General features: G+C 39.0%; 1 long non-coding RNA gene across 3 annotated transcripts in view; it reads left to right on the top strand.

The window, feature by feature from the left end:
• Positions 1 to 12,237, top strand: part of LOC113937063 — a 447,938-nt gene that overhangs the window by 83,015 nt on the left and 352,686 nt on the right. For all 3 annotated transcript variants that reach the window (XR_003524474.1, XR_004820238.1, XR_003524476.1), the window contains exon 4: positions 4,864 to 4,988. This is a non-coding gene — a long non-coding RNA (uncharacterized LOC113937063). The remainder of the gene's footprint in view (positions 1 to 4,863; positions 4,989 to 12,237) is intronic.

Here is a 12,237-nt window from a genome sequence, read left to right as displayed (position 1 = left end):
GATCCACCTTTCCTGCTTCAAGTGACAGCTCTGTGTGATATTGGGCAAACTCTTGTTTTTTTTTTTTTAACCTTTCTGGGACTCAGTTTCCTTATCTGCAAATTGGGGATAATAATAGTACCTACCTCATATGCTTGTTATGAGAATTAAATTAGGCAAGATTTCTAATGTGCTTACAACAGACCCTGGCACTATGTAAGTGTTTAGAACTATTGTGCTTTACCATCCTGCCAGCACAATCCTGTCCTCCTTTGACCAGCAACAAAACAACCATAATCATACCTTTTCCCAATTCTTTTTTTTTAAACGATTTTATTTATTTATTTGTCAGAGAGAGAGAGAAAGAGAGAGCACAAGCAGGGGAAGCAGCAGGCAGAGGGAGAAGCAGGCTCCCTGCTGAGCAAGGAGCCCGATGTGGGACTTGATCCCAGAACTCCGGGATCACAACCTGAGCCGAAGGCAGACGCCCAACCAATGGAGCCACCCAGATGCCCCCCTTTTCCCAATTCTTATGGGAAAATCTTTTTTTTTTTTAAAGATTTTATTTATTTATTTGAGAGACAGAGAGAATGAGAGAGAAAGCACATGAGATGGGGGGAGGGTCAGAGGGAGAAGCAGACTCCCTGCCGAGCAGGGAGCCCGATGCGGGACTCGATCCAGGGACTCCAGGATCATGACCTGAGCCGAAGGCAGTCGCTTAACCAACTGAGCCACCCAGGCGCCCTCTTATGGGAAAATCTTAATGTAAACAATCTCTATCACATTTATGCAGGTGACAGGAGTCCTCTGGAGCCAAACAGAACTTTTCTTTTGATTCCAGCTCTCCAACCTAATAGATGTCTGGCTTTGAGCAAATTACTTACCCTCTCTTTAAATCTCGCTTCCATTTTTATTTGTAAAATGGTATTAAAATACACATCTCATAGGGTTTAGGGTGAGAGAGGAACACAATCAGTGGGTAAATTGTAGAAACGAAGCACTGTTACCTGTACACTGCTGTTCCCAGGAAATGCCATAAAGAGTGTAGGATAGTACTTGGTCCATAAGAGGGCTCAATACACATTTGTTCCTTTCATTCACAGCTTTATACATTTTGAGTATTTGGGGACCTTTTAAATCACCAAAGTGCTAATTATGTTCTTGTACTGTTTACTTTCCGCTTCACACTTCAGCTCCTGGATTTCTGGCCTGGAGTGACTGAGAGAGCTCTGTTTTCCCTTCTCACACAGGGACCTTTGGGGCTAGATATTCTAGTCAGCTCCTTCCCACTTCTTTAGGCTGACTTTCCCCTAAGATCACAAAGCTCTTTTTTTTATTGTAGAAAATTTGGAACATTTCAATAAAGCATAAATAAGAAAATGAACATTGCCAATTCCTCTCCAAAAGAAAACATCATAAATGATTTGGTGTATTTCCTGCTAGACTTTCCTCCCTTTGCTTAAATAAAATTGCTATCATAAAGTGTGTTCGATTTTCCTTCTTGCCTCAGGGCTTCTATGGACGTGAACCTCTTGGCCTGGCGTGTCCTTCCATGGCCTAGGATTCTCCTTATTACCCCACCCCTTGCTCCTATCCCAACCACCCCTGATGTTTCAGATGAGGCTAGGTCTCTCTTTAGACTCTTTCTAAGCATGTTGTCCTCATTCTGGACCTACTTCTGGTTATTAGCGATAAATTTCTTGTGTGATTATGTGAATAATATCTATCTCCATGACTAAACTGTAGGAACTATGTCTGGTTTATTCACAACTGCGTTCCAAGTGCCAGCACAATGCTGGACACATCGTATGTCCTCAACAAATAGTTTTCAAATGACTGAATGAACAAGTGAAAAGTGTTGTAACCATTTTTCCATGCTCGACATGATCTTAAATATCTGATTTTAACTGACATGATTTTAACTTGTAAGTGGCAGGGTGATAGGCAAGATGTTCTCTTAGGATTTCACAGACGTCCATGGGTTTCTAAAGCAACCTGTTATGGTGGGGGGATCCCTGGGCTGGGAATCAGGAGGACCCATGTTTTCCTTTTTGCTTTACCAGTTTCTGTGATCCTGAGTAAGCCACTGACTTTCACTGAACCACATTTTCTTTATCTGCCCTGCTTCTCTCCCAAGGAATCTCATACATTAAATAAAAAGTGTGTGTAAAGACACTTCTCAAATTCTAAAGAGCCATATAAATATGTTCAGACCATTCAAAAGATATTTTGCTTGACGGATAGATAGAGCCAGTTGCAAATTTGCAATGAGGCTCCAACTTTCAAACTTGAAGTTGATTCTGTTGCCAAGAAAATCTTCGATTTCAAAGCTTAATGATTAGAAATAATTGTGAGTCTGAATGTCTTAAATAGCCAAAATACATTAACTACTATTTTAGTCCTTAAAGGCAGACATAGTAGAGTTTGTTTCAATTTCATACTTAAAGATTGCACTTAGATTTATGTTTCTTTTGAATTTCAGTTGGCTGATGCAGTCAAGATATTTTTGACAGATTGGCCAAAGAATGTAATTAAATAGATTAAAAAGAAGCTTTAGTTTTTGAATATACTTTATACCTTATTCAACAGTCATGGAATATGGTAAGATTTGGAATTTCCAAAGTGGAGTTAATATCTCTGTGATGAGATTAGTGTTCATATTTGAAAATAGGATGGAAGAAAGAAAATTTCCCACCAGTGTCTTAGATGTTAGGAATTGGAATAAGTTACCCCTATGACTAAATTTTATTGGCTGATTCTTTGGTAGTTTTCCACTGCCTCTTAAGTAATTTCCTTTCCATTTTAAGTTATGTGAAGGTGCTTGAAATGTACACATTGAGGAGGTAAAATATTTTGGGGAACAGATAAAAATTGACAGTATGATAGAAGGGAAGAGCAGTCTCTTACACTCTGTGGAAATTGTGAGTTCATAGGTAGAATGAGACCGTTTTTGCTGCAAAACACCCTATTGAAAAGTGAACATTTTTCTTTTCCTTCTTCATAATACCAAGTAGTAAATGCATAGCATTTTAGAAGAGGAAAATACTTTAAAGGTCCAATGTCCTTGTTTCATAGACTATATATAACATTTACAAAGAAATTTACAATTGCTTCCAAATAACATGATTTCACAGAATCTTCAGAACTCTATTATTATTCTCAATTAAAAATGAGGAAATGAAGACTCAGAGAGCTTAAATGACTTGTGTAAGGTCACAGAGATGATAATAATAATGATGGATAATATTGAGTACTTGCTCTATGCCAAGCCCTCCTCATGTATGATCACATTTAATTCTTACAAGAGCCCTAATACCTTATACATAATACATGACAAGGTGGGATTGTAAATCAGTGCTAAGAAACTGGCATATTTTTTTCACTGAATGCTCTTCCAGAGACACAAGATAAATATTGAATAAAATTAATGTGATTCTATGTTTTTCGCTTGTGTTGTGTCTGAAGCTGATCAATCAAGTAAATAGTATCCTCATATTGCAGGTGAGAAAATATGGAGGATTAAGACTACCATAATAGTATTATGCTAGCTCATGCTGACAAGCAGAGGCAAGAATCTAGTTTTTCCCAACAGACTAAGTTCTAAGTTCCCTTTCTTTGCCATGGGTTTCAGAGCGCTGAGTGGGCAATGGCAACTGGGAGCAAAGCTAAGGATAAAGTACACCTATTCTGAATATTGGGGACCAGATAGCACCTGCAGGATTTGATGAGTCAGACAAACTGACCGTTTCCCCCTGGAAACCTCCTCCCTGCCCCCTGCCCATCATCATCTGAGACTGAACGAGTCCTCATGTCCTATCCACTTTTTGACTAGATGAGGGGAGATGGACATGTTGTTAAAGTTGTGAGTCTTTGGCCTAGTGGAAAGTATTCTGGCTACCCATTTGAGGGTGCTCTGAGGACCATTTGCAGAGATTGGGATGGAAAGAAGATAATGGTATCTTATTTCTTAGTCATTAAACCAGATGATCAGAACTCAGTTGGCTGTATGAGTACGGGAACAGAGAATTGAAGTAAGATAATGGAGCAGAGAGAAGTGAGCCAGCAGAGCAGCCTATACCTACCTGGTGGCATGGCAGTGATGTGTGGGTCTCCCAGGAGTCAAGAAGCCTCCATGGAAAGTAGCTGGACTTGAGCTGACTTGCCAGTATCCTACACAAGAGGCTGTGGGAGTAATGCCAGGGGTAGCAACTGAGGAAGTATTAAAAGAACAAGGTGGGGACCATGTCCCGGGGAGGTCCCTCACTAGTGTCTAAAGAACCCTCACACACATACCCCGTGGAAGAGCCAGTGTTGGGATGTCTGCCACCCAGAGGCCAATAAGCAGCATCAGCCAAGAGAAGGCCACAATGCAGCACTGAAACAAATACTTGTCCCTTTCTATCTCTGCTTCTACTACAAGTAGTAGTAGTACTTCAAGCCCACCACTCTAGAGGAAAGGGGAGAGAAGTGAAGGGGAAGATCAGTCCCCTTCCCCATTTCAGGCCCTAGTCACAAATGTGTGACTTACAGAAAGGGAGGAGCTGCAAGTGAAGTTTTAAATTGGACTGGATGTCTTTAACATAGTCATTTCAAAACTGTGGGAGCTGCCCAGGATGTTGTTAAGGGTTGGAGTTGTACTCTGAATTCAGGCTGTTTAGAATGGTTATTACATATGCTTCAAAAATATATGTAATAACCATGGCTTACCTGGACAGCTTGGCATCTTCTTCAAATATGCAGAAAGTTTTATGAGACGATGTTGTCAGGAACCAAGTAGCATCCTTAAAATCCTTCATTATTGTGTGTGCATGGGATGAAATTGAGAAAATATGGGCCAGCAAAATGGCAACCCCCTCATTTCTTCTTTTTTTCCTATTGCTACAGTAGGTATCTTGGCATCTGACCTGCTAGAATGAAGATCTCTGATTCCAAGCCAAGTAGTTCACTTTTGTGCAAGAAATCCCGACTGATGGAGTCAAAAAGGCAATATTTAACAAGTGCCTTCTGTGGTAAGTGCCATATAAATTAAAAGTATATAAAAATGGTTCTTATTTTCAAGGAGGTTACAATCTAGATAAACATATACTCATCAAAGATGGGAGAATGTATGATAAGTGCCAAATGAACAGAAGTGACAGCAGAAGTACTATCGGAACTGAGATTGCCTAGAAACCTTCTTGCAGTGGTCATCAGATTAGAAAAGGTGAGGCTTGAACAGTGTGGTGAAGAATGGGTAAGAATAAAGTGCGCAGAGAAAAAGGGCTGCTATATGAGCAAATGGGCAGAGATCAGAGAGGTTTGGAAGTCACATCGGAAGGTATTGAGTTCTCTCAAACAAATTCTGCATTAGCCATCTTCTCTTTGCAAGTATTGGAAACCTCGCTCAAACCAGCTGAAAAATAAAGGGCATTTGTTTATTGGCCTATGTAACTAAAGAGAACTAGAAGTAAAGTGGGCTGCAGGGATGCATTAATTAGGGCTGTAGCTACATTTCTCTGTGACCCTCATAGCCCTCTCTTTATCTTCACCTTGGTGTTCTTGCTAGTTGCAAGATGATTCCTCAAGTGTATGAGTTATCTATTGCTGCATAACAAATTACCTCAAAATTTATGGATTAAGCAATAAACGTTTATTCTCTCATAGTTTCTGTGTGACAGGAATCTAGGCATGGCTTATCAGAGAATCTCTCAGAATCTCTCACAAAGCAGCAATCAAGATGTCAGCCAGGCTGTGGTCATCTAAGCCTTCACTGGGGCTGGAGAATATACTTCTAAGTTCACTCATATGGCTGTTAGGTGGAAGCTTCTGTTCTTTATCATATGGGCCTATGTATGGGTTTCCATGAAATAGCAATTGGTTTCCCCCAGAGCCCATGATGAAAGAGAGAGAGAGAGAGAGGGAAAGGGATAAGGAGAGGGAAAAGAGGAGAAAGAACCCAGTATTTTATAACATAATCTCAGAAATTATATACCATCACTTCTTCCCTATTCTATTGGTCATACAGACCAATTTGGGGACACAGTGAGAGGGGTATTATACAAAAATGTGAATATCAGGAGGCTGGAATCATTGGGGGCCATCTTAAAGTCTGATTACCACATGTAACCTATATGATTCCTTGTTCATATCCAGGAGAAGAGAGTTGCCTCTTTTAGCCACTGAAAAAAGTTCTCAGATTTGCTGGTATTGCACCATCCTTAAGCCAATCACAGTGGCCAGGAGAATAACAGCGACTGAATTACTTAGGTTTGGGTTATGCCAATGTTTGTTTCAAGGGTACAGGATAACAATGACTAGCTTAGACAAATGAGGGTCCACCTATAGCAGGAGATGTTTGCTGCCACTCAAACAGCATGCTTGCTCTACAGAAGGGAGTGAGTGATATGTTTGGGAGGCACCCACAGAGTCCTCTACAGTCTTTCTCTGGCTGCTCAACATCCATACATATCTTCCTCCCTATCCATACGTTGTTACATGCATTTACAACCTCTTTCTAAAGAGAGACAATCCAAAGTTCAAATCAGCTGCAAGTCCAGGATCTCTGGGTTGTCCTTTCCTCTCCATCAGGCGTGAATACCATTCTTCACAGTTATGATCTAAGGGGTCCACTTATAACACAACCAATGTGGAATTGTGGAGAAAGAACAGAATAACTTCAGTAAAACTCCCATTGGTAAAAAAGAGGCTAGAATACAGTACATAGCTTTCCCTGGTCCACAGCACACATTATAACCCACTGGACAAGAAACATAGCTCCTTCCCCTGGTTGGGAGAGTCTGTGTAGGGAGGGAAGGAAGTGAGGTCCCAGGCACTAACTGCTGTCAGATTGTTGAGGGCCTTTAGACCTTTAGCCTGTAGGCAATGGAGAAAGAAAGAGGATCATTGAGGATTTTTGAGTAAGGCACTAAAATGATCAAAATTGCTTTGGTAAAATTAATTTGGAGGCATTATGCAGTATAAATTCACAAATCTCCTTAAAATAATGCCCTGGGGACAAGTTTCCTCACATAAACTGAAGGTGATGCTTGAAAAAGAAATGCTAACAGATTCCACAGTAAAAGTCCATGTATAACCCAGGTTTGTCTCTTTCCAAATAGAAATTATAAGTTGTTTCTAGGCACCTACGTGAAACAAACAGGGTGGTTCACGTTGTGTCACTTCCCTGGCATTAATTCCAAATTAAAGTGAATGAGCTTTTAAGACTCTTTTGAAAAGGTTTGTAATAGAAGGTAGACTTGGTAGGTAGAGAGTCACTGGGATTAAGTTTAACTTGAAAAAGTAAGAAAAAATGAGTAGGGAAAGCAGTCTAGATAGCAATAACCCTTCACTTACCTGTGCCTGGTGAAGGAAATAATAAAAATTATTGTTTAAATTGTTTTACTACTGTAAGTTCTATGCAAGTTAGCTAGTTAAAAGTCTGTGTAGGCTGTGAAGAATTTGTATTTTAAAGAACCAAGCTGGGGGTGGGGTAAGTGAAGCCATCAGCCTGCAGCACCACCTGCCGTTGTGAGGGGTCTTTACTTGTTCAGGATATGCAGAAATATCCTCTTCATAGTGATAAACCTTATGAGATTTCTCCTCAAATGGCCTGGAAGGAATCCAAGAGGGGAAGTGGTAAAAAAACTGATTATTCCTATTTGAAATTTCAGATATTATGATTAGATTTGTATTTTGACTTATTCCTGAGACACATATGATAGAACTCCCTTCCCAGTCCCAACACACATATACACACACAGACACTAAAGTTGTTATTTCTCTAGTCTACTGCCTTGAGTGAGTATGAGTGAGTGAAATGTATAAAAGAAAACATTTTTTGAGGTAGGAATAGATTCATCATTGAGTTTCCCTGCCAAATTCAGAATTAGATAGTGGAAAAATTCTATTTATTTTGAGTTTGTGAATCTGCCAGCAAACTGTTGGGAAAAAGAAAGACAAGCCAGATGAGAACTTGGGTTATGGAATGAACCATAGATGACATAGGATTGAACTTTTTAAGAGAAGAATATAGTTTTTCCTACTTTTATTTCCCAGTTTTAGTTTAGTGTCTTTAATAACTTTGATTTACAGCATGCTTTTCTATTGTTCTGAACTATAGCAGCAGAATGGAAAACAGCATATTGCAGTGTTGAAATTGACCTTAAGGGTTGGGAAATTGAAAATACCAAGTTTCCATAGTAACACTAATTTAGTCAGATCACACATGTTGTTTCTGAGCCATTAGTTTACTCTTATGATGTTAAAAGGACATAATATTTACTCTGTAATATTGTTAAGTTGATGTTACAATGCAAAGCAATTTCATAGTTTATGTATGTACATTTTATTATGGTAAGCTTGGCATTTGATTGCTTGTACTATTTTAGAAAATGTGAAAACTTTCTAAAGGTTTTAAAAAAAGTTTTCGAAGATAATTAAACAGGACATCATGAACATATCCCACTTAGAAAAATGATAAGATAAAGATGAACTGGATTTTGAAAGTTTGCACCAGGCTTTTTTGCTGAATTTCTGAGAATTTGTTTGGTCTTCCAACTGAATAGCTTTTATGTGATCTGATTTCAATTCTCACAGTTATCACATTCTCTATGGTATATCCTTGACATCTATTAGGAATTTGTCCCAGGTCCTTTTAGAATTCCCAATCCGTGAATATTACTATAGCTCTGTGTGTTGGCTGATTTTGTGGGCCTATTATTCCACAAAGAAGCCTTTTCCTCCACAGCTTTATGAGAGTTACTACGGTGATAATGATCTAGTGAAAGGCAAAGCTTCCTTCTCAGTGGGCCCTCTCCTGGGGCACACACCAAACACATCTTTAGGACTGGTCCTCATATATTGGTCTCCTATTGTGTGTGGTTCAGATTTGCTTCTCAATAAAATGACAAAATGCTACATGTCATATCTTTAAGATCACTCATGATTGAGGGTATCTACAAGCAAAATTGGTCTGTAGTTTTATCTTCTGCAGACATTCATGAATATTAGTGTCTATGCTACCCAAATTTCCATATAGTTTACTCAAATTAAAAAAAAAAACCCAACAAGTAAATTCAATGAAAAATGACAGTCATGCTTTTTGGTAGATATTGTGAATATAGATACAATTCATTTGGTTGACTGGATTGCTCACTTCTTGCCTGTCTGAGTCTAAGTAATGCTGAGAAATTTAATTCAAGAAGTATTTACTGAATGCCAGTTATGCTAGGCATTGTGTTAGGTACTGGGGATATATTGATAAATAATGTATGGTAGTAGCTGTAATAGCAGTAGTATAGTAATAATGAGTTGCACAGTGGGTAACAGTGCCTGGCACTTGATAATCACGAGATACACTTTAGCTATTATTACTATTATTATCATTATTTGCATTTCATGTGCCAGTGCTTACATTACTTCGTTTAATTCTTCCAACAACCCCGTTGAAGAGGTTGACATTACCTTCATTTTTATAGCCCAGAAACCGGGGCTTCTAGGGGCTAAGTAACTTGCCTGAGATCACCAATATGGTGACTAGTAGAAGCAGAATTCACACCCAGAATATGCTTGACTGCCAAGCCAGTGTTCAAATATATTACTCTATGTAGCCTGTCCCTGGCTTAAAGAAGCTCTCACCTAGTTTTTCCAGGAAGCCCTGTCCAATAACTAGCTTAGACTCTTCAAAGTTTCCAGAGGAGGTCTTCTGGGGCTATATTCCAGTAACTTATTCCCCTAAAGTCAATTAGAAAAAAAAGTCTAACACAAATGTCATGTATTACACTTGAAATCTATTTCTTCCTTAGTATAGAGAAGAAAATACATCCACCCATGTTGCAACTTGAAGTCAATACATTCTAGTGTTTTATTACATATACTTATTGAATTCATTGTTCAATGGGGGAAAAGCACAAATTATATTATGAAATTTTTGTTTTTCTGGATTTCTCTTAATGTTAAAAAGCTCATTTAAGGAACTGAATCTTTTGTTGCCTATTTGGATGCTCTTTCTGCCTTTGATTTTGATCGTGTTTCAACATTATTTTCCAGAGTCTTCTGAGTGCCTGCTCATGGGTTAGGTTCTCACCTTGTAGTTTTTAAATGTTCTCAGTGTTCGTACCACATGATGGGCATAAGAGGTCATGAGAGGGTGGGAAGAGGGTCAATAAATAATGTGAAGGCAAAGCTATGAACTTTTAGGGACAAGTTTAACGCATACCTTCTCTTGTGTAGAAATAGCTTTTCTGTGGCTAAAAAAAAAAGGGGCTATCATTTTTGGGAAACCATGACAGAATTTTATTTTATTTTATTTTATTTTTTTATTTTTTTTAAAGATTTTATTTATTTATTTGAGAGAGACTGAGAGATAGAGAGCACGAGAGGGAAGAGGGTCAGAGGGAGAAGCAGACTCCCTGCTGAGCAGGGAGCCCGATGTGGGACTCGATCCCGGGACTCCAGGATCATGACCTGAGCCGAAGGCAGTCGCTTAACCAACTGAGCCACCCAGGCGCCCTCATGACAGAATTTTAGATGCCGAGGCACCAGGCAAAGGAGTTTAAGCAGACTGAGAGGTAGAAAAGCGATGCAGAATGAAGGTAGGGTAACTGTTGTGCTTCTACGATAGTCTTATATGCCCTTCAGGATCAATGACATTGTAGAAAACCAACCTGTTTCTCCCAAGAGGAGAAATTGTTCAGCATTTCCTCTTTTTTCTTGTCCAGTGACTATTATAGGTAATGTTTTTAAGCTCTAGATTAAGGGATTGGGCTCACATTTCCCCTAAAAATCCTTATGAGCAATATATACTTAGAATTGAAGTTCTCTGTGAAAGATGGGCAAATACCTAAAAAACAGGCAACTTTCTCGAAGGAAAAGTAGTCTTTACTTTAAAGGAAGAAAATTCCAGTGCATACCAAGTATGACACAAGGCTGATACCCACCCAGTGGCCAGATATATTTTCCTGAGGGATTTTGTTGTGTTTATTCCTCTAGCATTTTTTCATTCCTGACTTTTGGGGTGGCCCTTCTGTGAAGAGTTTCCTCATCCCAGCTGTTATGATGTTTAATATAGAGTTGCCAACTTCTGATCTGGCGGTTCCAAGACACAGGGTGAGGAAAACAAAGCTTTCCAGTATTTTGAATCTTATCCCCCACCCGCACTGGAATTAGTGCTTTCATCTCTGGTCAATCCTGAATTGTTTTCAACCCTAGCTTCATCTCTGCTCTCCCCCGGAATAGCAGAACAATTACTAATGGTAAAGATCCATGTCCATGTCCAGAGTTCAAATTACTTATGCCTCACACAAACCTCAATTTATTTCTCTTTTCCTTTTTTATTCCTTTCCTCCCCTCCACCCCAGTAAATTAGGTGGTTTTCTTTTGGGGAAATATTTACTTTAAAGAGCTGTTTTTTGTTTTGTTTTGTTTTGTTTTTTAAAGATAAAAATTAGATTCTGGTTTTTAAATGAAGTACAGTGTAATTTTTTCTTGGGAAAAACAGGATAATCATCTGGTTTTGATCCTAATGTTAGTCCATGGGATGGCTTGACATTTCCAATAAGGGAAGTCATGGCATTTCATTTTAGAAATATACAAGGATGGCTACTCTCTGCTTCCTCCTTCCCTTTAGTCTGAATTGTTTAACATTCAGGTAGAATGGTCCTGACTGGTCCTGTGTTTTATGCCTGGCTGGTGCAGGATTAGGCAGATAAGGAATTTGGGGTAAGCAGGAAAAGAAATGCAGAAAGCAAGGCACAGATATGAAGATATATGAAAAAACAGCCCATTGTACCAAGTGTGGAAAAGCATAAATCTTACAGTACTGTAAACTGTTGCTTTCTTCTAGAACGTTCAACATGCTATTATACTGTGAATACTTCTTTTGGGAAATCAAATGGTGAAGTAGGGAAAATGTGGTTCTATGGTTCTCCTACTATCCTCAAGTGTCTTGTACAACATGGCTGTTTCCACATGGCTTTGTTTAAGGACTCCACCCTCAGAGCCCTCACACATTTGCCTTTAAGCAGTACCCCATGCTCTGGATCTTTTCCTCATCATTACCATCCACAGGAAGGATGCAATATCCATTGCCCTGAAATAATTGGGTCTGCTTCCCTTATACACACCTGTTCCCAGCCACGTATAGCTAGATAGCTGGTTGAAAAATATTAACATCAAATAACATTTTGCACTTTTACAATAGGAATCTTTTAGAATTAATTCCTTATCCCCAAAGAAACTCTGCTAATATAACAAATTAGTGGAAATTTCAGATGATGTCAG

Source organism: Zalophus californianus, chromosome 8 (assembly GCF_009762305.2).
Source record: "Zalophus californianus isolate mZalCal1 chromosome 8, mZalCal1.pri.v2, whole genome shotgun sequence".
Classification (NCBI taxonomy): Eukaryota; Metazoa; Chordata; class Mammalia; order Carnivora; family Otariidae; genus Zalophus; species Zalophus californianus.
This window is presented reverse-complemented; position numbering and strand designations above follow the sequence as displayed.